Source organism: Oryx dammah, unplaced genomic scaffold (genome assembly GCF_014754425.2).
Source record: "Oryx dammah isolate SB20612 unplaced genomic scaffold, SCBI_Odam_1.1 HiC_scaffold_11, whole genome shotgun sequence".
NCBI lineage: Eukaryota > Metazoa > Chordata > Mammalia > Artiodactyla > Bovidae > Oryx > Oryx dammah.
Genome location: NW_024070195.1, coordinates 33,269,141 through 33,285,144, shown reverse-complemented (window position 1 = coordinate 33,285,144; position 16,004 = coordinate 33,269,141). Strand labels below are relative to the sequence as shown.

General features: G+C 54.7%; 1 long non-coding RNA gene across 1 annotated transcript in view; it reads right to left on the bottom strand.

Moving 5' to 3' along the window:
- Positions 1 to 720: 720 nt before the first annotated feature.
- LOC120870101 overlaps positions 721 to 16,004 on the bottom strand; it is a 39,373-nt gene continuing 24,089 nt past the window's right edge. The window contains exon 4 of the long non-coding RNA XR_005722725.1: positions 721 to 834. This is a non-coding gene — a long non-coding RNA (uncharacterized LOC120870101). The remainder of the gene's footprint in view (positions 835 to 16,004) is intronic.

Here is a 16,004-nt window from a genome sequence, read left to right as displayed (position 1 = left end):
CTCCAGTTTCAACAAATTTAGTCTTCTTTCCCAGGCCATGTATGCTGGCCCTGCTCTCTCCTCTCCCGCATTGCAGCAAAATCCCTCCAGGGCAAAACCATATCTCATTGCTTTAAAAAATGTTTTCTAATTGAATCAGTTTCAAGCTAAGTCTCCACAGCAGCAGCCACAGGCCCAGCTGGTTGAGAAACACAGAAATGGAGTCTATCCATCATTAGGGAGACTTTCTCTACCCCAGTGACAGACACTATGGCTTGTCTATTCAGTCTCTGTCCCCAGACCCCTTTTCACCTTCAAAACCCAGCCCACCTCCTGCAGCCCGGTGCCTCGCTAGACAGGGAAGCCTCATCCTCCCTACCAAGAGTTAACCAAGGAATGTGCGTGTGCCTTAACCTTCGCCTATGAGAGTCAATGGTAAGCTTTGCTACTGGCACTTCAGAGAAAAGTTTACTTGATCTAAAAAATACACCCAGAGTAACTTCTGCCTTGTAATACAAGGGACACAGGTTCAATCCCTGATCTGGGAACTAAGGTCCCACATGCCACAGAGCAACTAAGCCCTCACATGGCAACTACTGAACCCCCACACTTTGGGGCCTGCAAGCCACAACTACAAATTCTATGCACTGCAACGAAAGATCTCGCATAATGCAATAAAAATACTAAGATTCAATGCAGTCAAATAAATATTAATTTTACTAAAAATATACCCACAGAAAAAGATGGTCCTTCTTCAACCTTCAGACATATCATATCTGGATGTGATGTCTGGATCTTCAGCACCCATCTTGCAACCATGAGGAGAACTATAATACTTAAGGAGCAAGCCAACATCTGAGAGCAGAGCAGAAAGACAGAAAGAACCAGGGAGCTTGATGAAGTAGTGGATCCACTCATTTAACCACCGTGGACCCACCCTACCTCAGGACATTTTTTTCTTATGAAATGAAAACTTCCTGCATTATCTAAACCATTTTGAGCTGGGTTTTCTGTGACTTCCAGTCAAAAGTTCTTATGATACAGCTTGGTGTTTGGGAAGTCTGGCTGAAGAAAGCAAATGAGTCGTTGTAAGGAAGGAGGATGTGTGGCCTGAGGAGAAAGGAGATCACATTTTCCAAACCTCTGGCTCATCTTCTGCCCCAGGACATGAACTGGGGGCTGGGAAGAAATGTGGGCCAAGTGTGGTTAGAGACGAGATAAATGGAGGGTGAAGTGAGGGGACCTCGGGGAGTCAGCAGCTCAGATGTGGTGAGGGAGAGGAACAAAGATGTTCGTTACAGCATCTTTTCTAGTTGCTTAGAATTCTTTAAAAAAAAAAAGCTGGAAACAACTCAGCAGTTAATTTATAGAGAATTGTTTAAATAAGTTACAGCACATGTCTAGGCTAGGAGCAACCTATCAACAGAGCTCTGGAAGAGGAGGTGATGGCTCAGCAGGGACCCTGGATGGGGTCATGTGGTTCTCCCCACCCAGGACCTCCAGGGAGAACCAAGTCTCCAAGCCCAGCAGGGGCTTGGGTTCAGGGTTCAGTTACTATCATACATTCCTTTATATTTTGCAATCCAATCCCTGATCCCCCAGAACAGCTCTGATCCCCTAGGACAACAACTCCCTCCTTGAGCACAAGGACCGCTGTTCTGCCTCTGGGGGCTGACCTGGACCCCATACAGCACTGGGGGCCTGATTCAAGGGGGCCCAGGAGGAAGGGACCATCTGGGATATGTGAGAAAGGAAGGAGGACAGTCCACACAAAAGAAACAGGCAAGTGGAAGGACCAAGGTTTCCAGAGCCCAGAGGTGGCCGGAGGAAGAAAGGAAAGAAATAGGCTCTAGAGAGAGGGAGAGAGGGGTTTGGGTCGGGATAATGGCACTAGAGCAGATTTGGTCTATGCAGCACTGTGGGGAGGGGTACCTGGCCACAGACCCCGTCAGACAGCTCACCTCCCAATCCAGGGCAAGCTCGTGCACACGTGTGTGTTTGTGTATGTGTGTGTTTGTGTGTGTGTGTGTGTGCGTGTGCGTGCAGGGGCCTGAAATAAACGTTTCATAAAACCACACTTCAGCTACTACAGGTAAGAGGCTGTATTTCCTACTCTGTTCTATTTTGTGTTTTGAAAATGCTGATCACAACCTGGGGAATTAATTTCCCACCCCACTAGCAGGTCACGACCTGCAGCCTGAACACCCTGCCCCAGGGCAGTAACACTCCAGGAGTCACCTACCCACCGACCTCGGCTGCCCAGGACAGGGCAGTGCAGACCCTGCCTAAGGCACTCAGACTCTTAGTAGCTATTTGACAGGGTGATTTTATGTCTGTTGTATCCAACAATAAAATGTTGGGGCTTGTCCTTTGGATGTCTTATTTTCTTTTTCTAGCAATTCTTCAGTACTGTATTTTATAATTTTATTGGTCTCTGACAAATTGGAATTTAAAAGAAAACAACTGATCCTTCCCCCAGGCAGTCTGAGAAGCACTGTTTCAGAGGAGAAAGGCCCTGCCCAGCAGCTTACAGTTGAAGACGGAAGATTTCTCTGGGGAGTGGCCTGGAGGCGCTTCCCTCCACCAGGTCCACACACAGAGGCCCTGTTATCTGCCTGCCCATCAAGGCTGGTCCAGAAGGGCGCCTGCCTGCCTCCGTGTTCCTCCCTGGGCTCCCACAATGCCCTGCGCGGACTCCTGCAACATTAGTTCATGCTTCCGTTTGGTCAGCTCTTGAGGGACCCACGTACACGGCATTCAGGCCCAATGCTTTGCACATAGTATGCATCCCAGAGGAAGAGAGAAGGGAGGGTAGAGACAAGGTGGGAAGAGGAGGTGTGGACTCTGTATGGTCACAAGGATGAGAAGTCTGGATCCATGCTCCTCCCAAAGCCAGAGAAACACCTTGGATGGAGATGCTGGGGAAATCCCAAACAAGTTGGGCTGGGGAGGGCAGGAAGGGAGCAGGGTGGGGGCCCCATTGGAGCAGAGAAGTAGCAGGCTGCTCTGAACCAGGCCTCCCCAGGCACCTCGGGCCAGTCCTGAGGAAGGGAGACTAAGGTATGGTCCGGGGAACTGGGCAGGGACCCAAAGCTGAGGAGAGCTTGCCCCCAAGGCAGAGCCATGGGCTGAGACCTCTGACGTTGGAGCTGGGAGGTCTTCATGTGGAGGACAAAGGGAGTGGACTGACCCAGGCAAGCACGCAGGGGGGTCATTTCATCCATCCTCCTGCCTCCATCCCAAACTCTGGAAGCAGCACCTGGACCCTCCATTCCAACATGCCCAGGAGCTAAAATATTCCAAATCCTTAGTATGGCCATGGGGGTGGGGGTGCAGGGAAGAACTGCCCCTACCCTACCCTGGAAGCCTCATTTTGAGAGTGTCTTGATTTGGGGGTGTTGCTGTGTGACCTCAGGCAAGTTGGTAATTTCTCAGAGCCTCAGTTTTCTCATCTGTCAAAAGGGAATAATCATCTCTACCTGAAAGGACTGCTGTGTGAATGAAGTCAATAATGCATGGAAAGTGCCTGGCAGCTGAGGAGTGGTTAGTGCTGGCACCTCCTCCTTGCCCCAGGCTGTTCTGTGGAACAGCACTTGGCCAGGAGACTTGGATATCAATCACACAGTGTGTCCACTGTGGGCCCAGCCATCTGGTGGTGCCTAGAAGGAATAGGTTGGAGGTAAAGTGGGCAATCCAAGAAGGCTTCCCAGAGGAGGCAAGCTGCAGGCAGGAATAAAAGCCTGAGAAACAGAGCAAAGAGAGAGTGAGCTTCCCATGCAGGAGACCTGACCTCTTCAAAGACTTTGGGGGAAAAAACAGACTGGGGTGGGAATGGAGGGTCCACCAGCCCAAACAGCTCCTAGAATGAGGCAAGGTGTGTAGGGTGGGCAGCTGGCAGGTAGGGGCGTGGGTGCCATGCCCGAGGCTCAGTGTGCCTGTCCCTGCCCTGGAGTGGCTCTTGCCCCTGCCTCCTGAGAGGGGACAGCAGATAAGCAGTGGAAGGAGCCCCACCTAGTCAGGTGGGCAGTCTTAGCCTTGGAGAGCGGGGCTGCCAGCTTGCCACCAGGAACTGGCAGCAAAGCTGCCAGGGGCCAGGGAAAGGCCTGGGGAGAGGCCTGGGAGGGGAACAATGTGCTTTGTGTGCGCTGGTCATGCTGGGGCGGGCTCTTGTGATTTTCCTAGAATGAGTGTGGGCCCAGGGAGGGGTAAGGTGGGAGTACCTCTGCCTAGGAAGCCTGGCTCTGCCCACCACTCTGCCCACCACCCAGAGGGACAGCAGCCCCGGCCCTCACCCCCTCCACCCTCAGCCACAGCCTCCACAGCCTGCTGTACCTTGACTCAACCAGCAGCCTCTTCATACACACACACATACACACACACACACACACACACGGGTCACCCGGTGCCCAATGGGAGGAAATGTTTCTGAGAAGGGATTCTCCTTGTAGCAGACAGCACAGAGAGGCCAAGAGAGAAAGAGAGGGGCCTGACAGGAGAGCGGGGGGCACTAAGAGAGACAGAAGGACAAGAGGAAGAAACCAGGGACTGAGATAGAAAACGGGTAGGGGCAGGAGGAGAGAGGGCCCCCCCCCAGGGGCTCAGTGCTGAAGAATCGCCTACAGTGCAGCAGCCACAGGAGGTGCGGGTTTGATCCCTGGGTCGGGAAGGTCCCCTGGAGAAGGAAATGGCAACCCACTCCAGGATTCTTGCCTGGAGAATCCCAGGGACGGAGGAGCCTGGCAGGCTAAGGTCCATGAGGTCACAAAGAGTCAGACACGACTGCAGTGACAGCACATCTGCACACACACAGGGGAAGAGAACAGCAGAGACTGGGGCACGAGAGGAAGGGCCTCAGAACAGGGGCAGGACATGGCCCCGCGGGGACCCTGGAGCTCCCGTGGGGGAAGGAGTGTCTTCCTCCATCAGCCACGCAGGACGGGGTCCCATTTCCTCTCCCACAGCGCCCCCAGTCACAGCACCCCCTGTCACCAGGAAATTTTCCACCTCTTCCCCTCAAGATGCAGACTGGAGGGTCCACAACACTGGCCCACCTCTGTCTCTGCAGACTTCACGTGAGGACGCGAGCCCATCAGCACCGCCAGCACCCAGCACTGGGCCAGGGCAGCTTCATGCTTCCCCTAAAAGGCATCACCTTACATTTGGAGAAAACTGCCCCCATCCCCACTCTGCTTTCCCGGTCCTCCACACCATCCAGAACCCTCTGGAAATCTCTTCCCATCATTTTGTTTGTCTCTCCTCCAAGAGAGTAATTTCCTCTGTACACTCAGAGCATGTCATCTCCTGTGAGATGCCCAGAAATGAGCTCTGGGCACACCCAGCCCAACTCCAAGGCCCAGGAGAGCTGCAGACTGGCCACAAAGATGCTGGTCACCCTCCTCTTTTGTTTGTCGCCCCAACCCATCCCCTCTCCAAGACAAAACAGTGTTCCCAATCTCACCAAGAGTTTGAAGGGGAAACCTTTGTTGAACAGGCTTCAAGTCCAATTTCTATGCGTTGTTCCTTCCCTTGACTGGATGGTCAAGTTTTCCCTCTTAAAGAAGCAACCATATTGCTTTTATTCTCAGGGCTTCAGTGCCCAGCCCTTCACTATGAACTCTTCCAGTGGACCTGGTATGGAAGCCAGGCTGCTGACCCTAGATCTTGCCCTCTGATCTCTTCTGACTTTGGTAAAGAAGACGGTGACCATGCATTTCACCCCTTGCCAGATGACCTGCACACTGCTGGGCACAAGTGTGCCTGGGGCCCCCTGATTCCACCTTCTCCTCCAGCATGTCCACCAGCACAGCCAGGGGACCATCAGAAAGAAGGACCATGGGGGCAGAGGCTGTGACCTTGGGGGAGGGAGAGGAGCAGAGACAAAAAGAGACCAGGAAGGAGGGAAGCAGAGACTGGACCAAGGAAAGACAGAGAGAAAGAATGAGAGAAAAGGGGGCGGGGCAATGGAGAAAGAGACAGAGATAGGAAAAAGGATAAAGAACCAAGGTAAGGAAGCGATGGGAACACAGCAATGTTCCCTCCAGTGTGATCTAAGACAGAGCTCTGCACCCTCCAATGTGATCTAAGACTTTGGTCAGTCTTAGAGATCAAGGTGGAAGCTTGGCCCCGAGGGCAGAGGATGAACCTGTTTCCCAAGAATTAACCCCATGCCCTGATAGCTCAGTTGGTAAAGAATCCGCCTGCAATGCAGGAGACCCCAGTTCGACTCCTGGGTCAGGAAGATCCGCTGGAGAAGGGATAGGCTACCCACTCCAGTATTCTTGGGATTCCCCTGAGGCTCAGCTGGTAAAGAATCCGCCTGCAATGCGGGAGACCTGGGTTTGATCCCTGGGTTGGGACGATCCCCTGAAGAGGGAAAGACTACCCACTCCAGAATTCTGGCCTGCAGAATTTCATGGACTTTATAGTCAGTCCATGGGATCACAAAGAGTCAGACACAACTGAGGAACTTTGACTTTCACTTTCAACTCCATGCCGTGGACCTGCCCCCGTGGCCCAAGACAGAACCTGGGGCAAGAAAGGGATGGGGAGGGGCCTCTACCAGGCCAGAGGGGGGATGGGAAAAGAGACTGTCAGGCCCCAATGTGGTGCATCTTCACCAAGGACAAGCAAGAATGCAGCAGGAGAGACTGTGATTAGACAAGAGGGCTCCAGGGCGCACTGCCCGCAGGACACGCAGCAGGAGGAGTCTGTGACGAGGGCGCTGACGGTTGCCCTGGAAGCCCAGCCTTCTCCCTCCTCCCTCCACCCCCAGCAATGAGTCAGGGATTCCGCAGAAGTTTGAATTCCTGTCTTCCTTTGGGCAACGAATATACTCTCCTGGGTTTTCTCTCCTGCCACTGCAGCAGTGAAATCTCCAATCTTTCTCTATACCTCTTTCTCCATAGCTCCAGGGCAGGCCCTGCTTCCTCCCAGCCCACACCAGCCCTGGCTTTGCATGTGCTGGGAACCCCCTTCCCAGAACCAGCTTCTTCTCATCCCCTGGAAGCCAGTTTAGACAGCACAGGTATGACTGGGCCATTCACAAGTGCCCAGCACCTAGCAGGGCCCCCCTGAGGGACTGACTGAAAGAGCCAGTGCCGAAGGTCCTGTGAGAGGCTCTGTCCTCAGGGAGCTCAGCATCTGTTGGTGGAGATTCAGGCCTGAGGGAGCCCCCAGTGGGCAGAGCTGCAGGACGCAAAGGAAAGAAAGCACCGTGTGGGTCCCACAGCGGGGTTCCCTCTGAACCTCAGAGCAGGGTGAGCCTTCACTGATGGCAGGGCCTAGCCTGGCCTGCTCCTATGGTGGGCTCAGCAAACACTTGTAGGAGGGAGAGAGAGCTCTCACAGCCCTCGGTTTCTCTTGGAGGACTGTTCACTCATCTTGGAGCTCCCTGGTGACCAAGACCACCTGGATCTCCTTCAGCCCTGCCACCCCAGGGCCAGGCGCAAAAGAGCAGAGAGAGGGTCCCTGCGGCCACGTTAGAGCTCTGACTTGAGCTGGACGACTCTGAGCACAAGAGTTGGGAACTTCCTGGTGGTCTAGTATTTAAGACTCCGTGCTCCCAATGCAGGGTGCCTGGGTTCGATTCCTGCTGGTGAACTAGGTCCCATGTTCCACAACTAAGACCCATTACAGCCAGATAAATAACTATTTTCTAAAAAGAAGTAGTCAAACTTCAGGCAAGCCCCCAGCCCAGGGACAAAGCCTCCTTAGCTTCTACTCGGGCTCCAGCCCCCAAGTGAGCAAATCAGGAGGGGCTGGGGGCAAGAGGCCACGGCGGGGCCAGGCAGAGGTGGCCGGCAGTGTGGGGCTCTGGCCTGCGGCTCACAGCGGCCCAAGAGTCCATGTGGCCCTCAAAGAGGAGTGCAGGGGACCCATGACAGACGTCTGTCCCCCTGGTGGGATCTGAATCCTGGGAGGAGGGAGAGGCTGGAGGAGGGCCCTGGGAGGACAGAGCATCCCTCTGCCGGTGCTGCCAAGGGGAGAGCGGTGCCCGCACTACGGCCCCCAGCCCAGCACAAGGGTCTGGAAGTGGATCAAGTTCATAGTCTCAGGAAGGTGGGTGAGTTTTCATGAGTGAATCCTTTTCATCCTCAAACCAAAACCTATGTCTCCAGCCCAGCAGGCAAAGCTGCCACTTCCTCCCTCCAGAAGAGCCAAGACCTCAAAGGTGCTGGGAGCGACCTGTTGCACCTCTAGAAGAGCAGCCAGAGACATTCAGGGTGACAGAGAGTCTCTCCCGAGCCCCTTTTGAACTCCACGTTCTGCTGTGACATCCCTGCCCCAGGAGCTGAAGGGTATGTGTGTGCATGCTCAGTTACTTCAGTCGTGTCCGACTCTTTGTGACCCCATGGACTGTAACCTGCCAGGCTCTTCTACCCATGGGATTCTCCAGGCAAGAATACTGGAGTGGATCGCCATGCCATTTCCTTCCCCAGGGGATCTTCCTGACCCAGGGGTTGAACCTACGTCTCTTATGTCTCCTGCATTGGGAGGTAGGTTCTTTGGGCTTCCGTGATGGCTCAGATGGTAAAGAATCTACCTTCACTGCGACAGACCCAGGTTCGATCCCTGAGTGAGGAAGATCCCCTGGGGAAGGAAACGGTAACCCACACTCCAGTATTCTTGCCTGGGAAGCCCCATAGACAGAGGAACCTGGTGGACTACAGTCCATGGAGTTGCAAAGAGTTGGACACAACTGAGCAACTAACACACACACAGCGTCACCTGGGAAGCCCGAGGTACCATGGGCAGGGAGAAGTGACACAGAGGAAAGGAGTGGAGGCCAGAGTCTTCTCGGGTCCATCGGGGGTAGGAGTGAATTGCCAAGACAGGAGTAAGTGCTGAGACACAAAGCTAGAGGTTAGCATGTCAGTGACCCACCCATCCACCTGATCCTTAACTGGCCATCATTTAGGAAAGCGGTGTATTTAGTTAACCAGCACTTATATAGTAAAAGAGAAAGCACACATCCCTTACAAATACTAACTCACTGAATCCCTAGAATAAACCTATAAATACAGCACTATGATCATCCCAATTACAGATGGAGAAACTGAGGCTCAGAGAGGGTAAGTGACTTGCCCAGCATCACACAGCTGGAAAGTGACTGAACAGGGATTCATATCCAGGCATCATCCTCGGCCAGCTGATCCCTGACGCTGCCAGGTTCAAGGCCTGGCAGGGGCAGGGAGAGTGGAAGGCAGGAGGCAGAGTCAACGGTGATGCTCCTTCTCCAGGATGAGCAGGTCTTTTCAAGGGACTGTGTCGGAGGCCTCTCCCACAGAAGGCGAGAGTGAGAGCGGCTGATGTAACTGCTCCCCCTTGTGGGGGGGTGGGGGTGGAGCTGGCCCAGGTCCAGGGGGTGTGCCTGCAATGACAAGGGCCTGGACCAATGGCAGGGCCCCTGGCCTCCCCCAGCTGGCCCAGGAAGAAAGGAACCCCTCCCGGGCCTTTCTATTATCTTGAGGAGAAAGGGAGGCGGGAAGAAAAATTGGCCGGGAAAGTGGACTGAACTTGCAACTTGGTTTAACAACCAAATCCCAGTTCTTCCGTGGGCCAGAGCTCCCTCCTGCTGTCTCCTCCAGGGAAATCCAGGCCAGGCCTGGGGCTGGGAACAGGAAAGCCTGACCCCGCAATGCCCCCAGGGTCCAGAGCTCCAGAAGAGGGGTCCACGTCCCTTAGAACCTGCAGTGGTCCCTTTCTGGCCTGGTAGAGAGAACAGTGGGGTCCTCCCCCAGCCCTAGAGAAGAAGGAGGCTTCCAGAAACGGGGGCTGCATTTTCTACACTGAATATGAGGCTCTGTGGGTTGGAAAAATAAAGGGCACTAGTGGGCCAGGGGGGTAAATCATTTGAATGAGTGCTGTCCGAGGAAATGCCAGGCATGCGTCCCAGGATGAGAGGTCGGGCCGGACCACAAGGGCGAGGGGAGGGGCGGGGCGGGGGAGTGGGCTTAGCATCTGGCTCCTCACCACTTGCCCACCACACACACACACTCACACACACATACTTATATATACTCACCCACAGAGATAGTCAGATACTTATGTACACACTCCCACACTCAAACACACATACACTCACACGCTTACATACACACACCCACATGTATATACACTCAGGCACTGTGGCACACTCATCCAGGCATACACACACATACACACTCGTGCTTTGGGCGGTTGGGACCCAGCTGGGTAGGAAAGAGCTCTCTGAGAGGATGGTTTGGCTGGGAGCTGCCAAGGGGTGGATGAGCAGATGCCCGGGACTGAGTGGGGAGCCCAGGATTGGGCTGGTGCTGGGGGCCACTGTGCAGCTCCCAGGCCAGAACTGAGAGCGAAGTGGGCACAGCTCCTCCCCCTCCCAGGCTTGCCTCTGGCCAGGCCGGCCTCCATTCCCAGCATTGTCTTGGGCACCCTGGGCAGGGTTCCCAGGCTCAGCTGAACTGGGGGCCTGGCCAAATAGCCCTCCTCTCCCCTCCCATTCCCTTCTCTCTTGAGAGGACGGGCTGTGTGGGGAAGTGGGGGAGACGGAGGCTTCCTGAACCACTGGTCTCCCATCCCCTAGCCCACACAGGCGGCCTGCAGATGAGCTCAGGTATGACCTCAAAGGCCCAGACTCTACAAGGTTCCCATCTGTCCCAGGGCAGCAGACTTGGAAGTCCAGCCCACCCCACCTGTCCCCTTGACCATGATATTCGTCTCTGCCCCCATCTCGGGTCCCATCTGCCTGCACAGGCTGGGCTTAGAATCCTACCCAACGCCACCCTCCCCAAGCAAAGGGAACCACATGCGTTTAACTCCTAGAGACCAAAGGATTCACCTGGAGGGAGGGGAGGAGATGCAGGTATTAATGAGTTAACCTGAAGAGGCTCTTCCCTGCCCCTCCAGGAGGCTTCCCCACCCCTTCCAGGAAGTGTTCACCCAAGTGATAAAGCCTTCATTTTGTCTCTCCCCGATGGTTCTGGAGAGCAGGGCCATCATCAAGGTAGATGCACCTGAGCCCCGGGAAGGGACCCAATGAGCCAGAAAACCCGCCACCACCCAGGACCTCCGTGGCCTCCCTTAATGAAACTTGAGCAACAGTCCCCACTGGGCCCCGCGGAGTCACAGCAAGAAGACCACCATCCTGCCTGCACAGGGCTGGTGTGCAGGGGGCTCCCTTCCCTGTCTTAGAGCTGAATCTGGGACAGGACAGCCCTCAGGCACCTCCAACCAGATCTCCAAAGCCAGTTTTCCAAAACACAAATTAGATTCCACCCAGCCCTCGCTGAAAGCCTTTCAGAGGTTTCCCAGTGCCCTCCAGATGATTCCTTAATGTAGCTCAACACGTGGGGTCTGGCCCCTGCCACTAGCGTCCCTCCCTCCACCGCCCCCTCAGGCCAGGATCTTCACCTCCTGAAAGGACCACCTGCCCGCAGGCCCTGCCCTGGCTCCAGCTCCAGGGTGCGCTCCTCTCCTCCAGCTCCTTCATCACTCTACCGGTCTCTCCACCCTCCCCAGGTCTGGAGCTGAAGCTCTCCTCTCTGTTCTTGCAGCCCTGCAGCCCTCCTCCCCTGACACGGATCAGTGCTGGGCTGTGCTGTTTGCTCCCCAGGCTGCCCGGCTAAACCAGGAGCTCCAAGAGGGAAGGGACACAGTCTGTGCTGCTCACCACCAAGTCCTCAACTCAGAGCATAGCCCTCGGCACAGAGGAGGTACTGGATACATGCAAATGACTGAACAAATAAGTGAATGAATGAATGAAGAGTCTTTAGGGCCTTTAACCTACCAGCCTTCAGGGCAGTGATGATGCACGCCTCTTCTGTTCTCCCCACTCAAACCCAGCCCCCCACCCTCTGGGAGGGATCTCCTGCCTACCCCCCCTCCTCTACCCCAAGCCCCACACCCTTCGAGGCTCAGCTCCCAGCAGGAGCCCCACTCCAGGAAGTCCCCTGACCGCCTTCTCTCCTGCTCCAAGACCTCACCTGCTCCGAACTCCGTAAAGCCCTCTGCTTGGAGTGCTCTCGCATTTCCGACATGCCCTTTTCAGGAGGTTCACTGTCACCCCCAGGGCTGCTGGTTTCCCCTGAAGAGGCAGGCCCTGGCAGACAGTACCAACAGGTGGCACGTGGACTACGCTGAGAGGCAGGCACTGGGCTGTGTCCCCTACAAAGGTGGGTGAGCCTGGCCAGAGCTGGGGGACAGGGAGCGGGGCTCAGGGGGTCAGGGGCTTGACCTTTTCCTTCATCACCCCCAAACCCTACTCCAGGACCTAGAAAACAAACATCAGAGAAGGAAGCTCCCACACTCGGAGGGTATCAGCCACTTGGGGGTATCAGCCAAGCAGGTGGGATTCCGAAAGAGGAAAGAGCTAAGATTGGGGCATCAGAAACCAGACTCCCAGGCCTGAGGCAGAAACCCAGAGGAGCCAGAGAGGAACCTGGCAGGAGAGGAAATGCAGATGGAGGCTTCTCCCCCGGCTCCTTGGCTGTTGCTAGGAAGACGAAGGGCATATTGTAAGGGCAGAGCCTGGTACGCACTCACCCCACGCCCCCAGCACTCTGCCTGCCCTCCCACGCCCCCATTCAAGTCACCAGTGTTCTCAGGAGGAAGTGAGATGCTCGCCTCCCCCACGCTAGGTGGGTGGAAGCAGGCTGGAAGTGCTGCAGGCCCAGTGCTGGTCTGGCCAGGGAGTGGCGTGAGGGATCCTTGCACCAACACCTTCATCTGTGACACACACACACTTACAGACCTGCCAAGCCCTGAAGACAAGGCAGAGGTCACCTGACAAGAGAGGATTTGAGGATGGGGCTCAAGAAGGCAGTTTGGTTCCCATGCGCAGGCGCCCACGGGATGGGGACTTAGATTCCCCGTGGTTCTGCCATCACCCCCTGGATAACTTTGGCTGAGCTTCCTCTTTCTACCTTTATTTGTTTATTTATTTTAATGTGGGCCATTTTTAAAGCTTTTATTGAATTTGTTACTATATTGCTTCTGTTCTTTTAATAATATTTATTGTTTTTATTTATTTGTGCCAGGCCTCAGTTGCAGCATGTGGGACCTAGTGCCCTGACTCAAGGATCGAACCCAAGTACCCTGCATTGGGAGCACAGAGTCTTAGCCACTGGACCACCAGGCAAGTCCCCTATTGCTTTTGTTTTATATTTTGGGTTTTTTGGCTGCAAGGTATGTGGGATCCTAGCTTCCCTACCAAGGATGGACTCCTCATCCCCTGCACTGAAAGGTGAAGTTGTAACCCCTGGACTGGTCCAGGGGTTACATCAGTCCCTCCTCTGTCTTTAAAGTTGAGGTGATCATCTCTGCTCAAACCGCCTCTCAGGGCAGCCATGATGATCAGACAAGGTGGACACAGGAAGATGCTCAGTGGACTTTACAATCTACTAAAGGGTTCTCATTAACATTCTTAACAGTCTCATTGTTATCATCATCTGGAGAAGCCGACCCTACTGTATGGTTTAAGTACAGCAACTTCATCTCCCTGCAGGATGCCCTCCCTCAACAACCCTCTGTGACTCCCCATTGCCTAGAGGAGAAAAGCCACATTCTATGGTCTGGTCATTCATCTGGCTTAAGCCAACTTTCTATTATAAGTGAGTCCCTCTGGTCCTTTCAGAGTTCCACCAATGGAGTTTTTTGCTTTCCCACCTCCATACTTTGTCATGTCGTTCCTCCCTCCTGGAATGCCCTTCCCTGTTGCTCCCTATCATATTTAGCTCCACCTTTTTTTTTTTTTTGGCTGCACTGGGTCTTAGTTGTGGCACAAGGGATCTTTAGTTGCAGCATGTTCTAGAACAAGGGATCTAGTTCTCTGACCAGGGATCAAACCCAGGGCCTCTGCATTGGGAGCTTGGAGTCTTAGCCATCAGACCACCAAGGAAGTCCCTAGCTCCATCCTTCTAGACCAAACTGTGACACCAACTCTTTCATGAAGACTCTTTTCCTCAGCAAAGACGGAAGTGATCTTTCTCCCTCCCTAGAAGGGCTCTGGTTTACACCAAATGCCACAGACAGTTCCTGGCGCAGAGCTGGTGCTCATGACATGAAAGCTGTAATGACTACACCCTGAGTGTTAAACACTCTACATTCATTCATTTACTCCTCACCACAGCTCATGGTTTGGTACTGTCAGCACCCCCATTTTACAGAGGGAGAAATCAAGGCGTAAGATGCTAAGTGCCTCGCCCAAGTGAGCATCAGACCAGGGTTTAAACCTGGCAGATCGACGTCAGGGCCCACCACAGGCCTCTCAGCACCATGAGGGGCAGAGCCACATCTGCCCGCTCATCTCTGTCACCCGCCTCTCCAACCCAGGACCTGGCTCAGAGCAGGCACTTAGTAAAAGTGTGATGGTTGCCATGCTCAAGCCTCCTGGACGTGCTCACCTCCCCGTGCTGGGGGCCCCTCTAGTGTGAGGCCCACAGGCCGACTCAGAGGAGTTTCAGGGATTGTGGCCCAAAAGTCCCACTGGTCTATAGGTTGAGTCTGTCCTTGGGGGTCACAGTGCTGGACCAGGATTAAAAGAGATGGGCTGTAGCCCTTCAGCCAGTATCATGAGACTGACCAGCGGCATGTTTGCTGATCACTCTGGCCTCTGGTGGAGGTCGTGAAGAATCCCCCCACTGTGGTACTGACAGGGTGTGGGGAGGTCGCAGAGCAGGGTAAGGAGGGAAGCAGGCAAAAACAGCGAAGTCCAAGTGTAACGGACTCTAGGGACCACCGAGCCCCACTGTTCACACCCATTTAACAGATGAGGACATCGAGGCTCAGGAGTCAGAATGAGGCCGGAAAGTGAGGAGCGTGGCAAAGGCTGGCAAAGGCATCAGCCTTCCTGGGCCTTTCCTCCTCAGCCTGTGTGTGGCCTGGCCCCCTCCCTCCCGGTGAAGAACATGATGATTAATGCCCGGCAGTCCAATCACCAAGAGGCCTGACCTTTCCGGTGATCCCAACAGGGGCAGCGGTGCCCACAGTCCACTCTGCCGGTCCCTGTGCCTGGCCAGCGGCCGCCCCAACAAAAACCCTGGGAGAGTCACTGGGAGAAGGCCAGCCGCTAATTGTGGAAAATAAATCAGGGAAATCTAAACCCCACAGCTGAAGAGGGGCCAGCTGCACGTAGCCTTGTCTCCTTCTGTGCTCTTGCTCACCAGCTCTAATTGTTAATTGGAAGCTGTGAGTTACATAAGTACCGTGGATACCAAAGAAGGAGTTGAACAAGCTCTTGAAAAGAACCCATGGGCTGAGTGGTTTTCAAGATGAGAAGAGGGTCTGTCTCAGAAGAGCAGGAGGCCCATGGGGGACAGCTGACCTTGAGGGTGTGACCAAGACAAAACTGTCCACTGGTGACAGCCCTCTGGACCTGCAGGCTCATCACTCCTGGGTTTTTATAGCACGCATACGGGTGCTCAAGTTGCTAGTTCTTCACAAAGTCACACAGAAAGTCATAAGGTGGAGGTCGTGATGAATCCCCTCACTGTGGAACTGACAGGGTGCCATTACATTGGTTTCTCTGTTTAATACCAAGACAGAACTTCCCTCTCCCATCTCTGACCCTGAACTAAAGGAGGGTAGGGCTGTGTCTCCCCTCAGACTGGGCTTCCTGAGGCAGGACTGCGTCTCCCCTCAGACTGGGGCTCCCTGAGGCAGGGCTGTGTCTTCCCTCAGACTGGGCTCCCTGAGGCAGGGCTATGTCTCCCCTCAGACTGGGCTTCCTGAGGCAGGACTGTGTCTCCCCTCAGACTGGGGCTCCCTGAGGCAGGGCTGTGTCCTCTCAGACTGGGGCTCCCTGAGGCAGGGCTGTGTCCTCTCAGACTGGAGCTCCCTGAGGCAGGGCTGTGTCTCCCCTCAGACTGGGGCTCCCTGAGGCTGGGCTGTGTCCCCTCAGCCTGGGGCTTCCTGAGGTGGGGCTGTGTCCCCTCAGACTGGGGCTTCCTGAGGCTGGGCTGTGTCCCCTCAGACTGGGGCTTCCTGAGGCAAGGCTGTGTCTCCCCTCAGACTGGGGCTTCCTGAGGCAAGGCTGTGTCTCCCCTCAG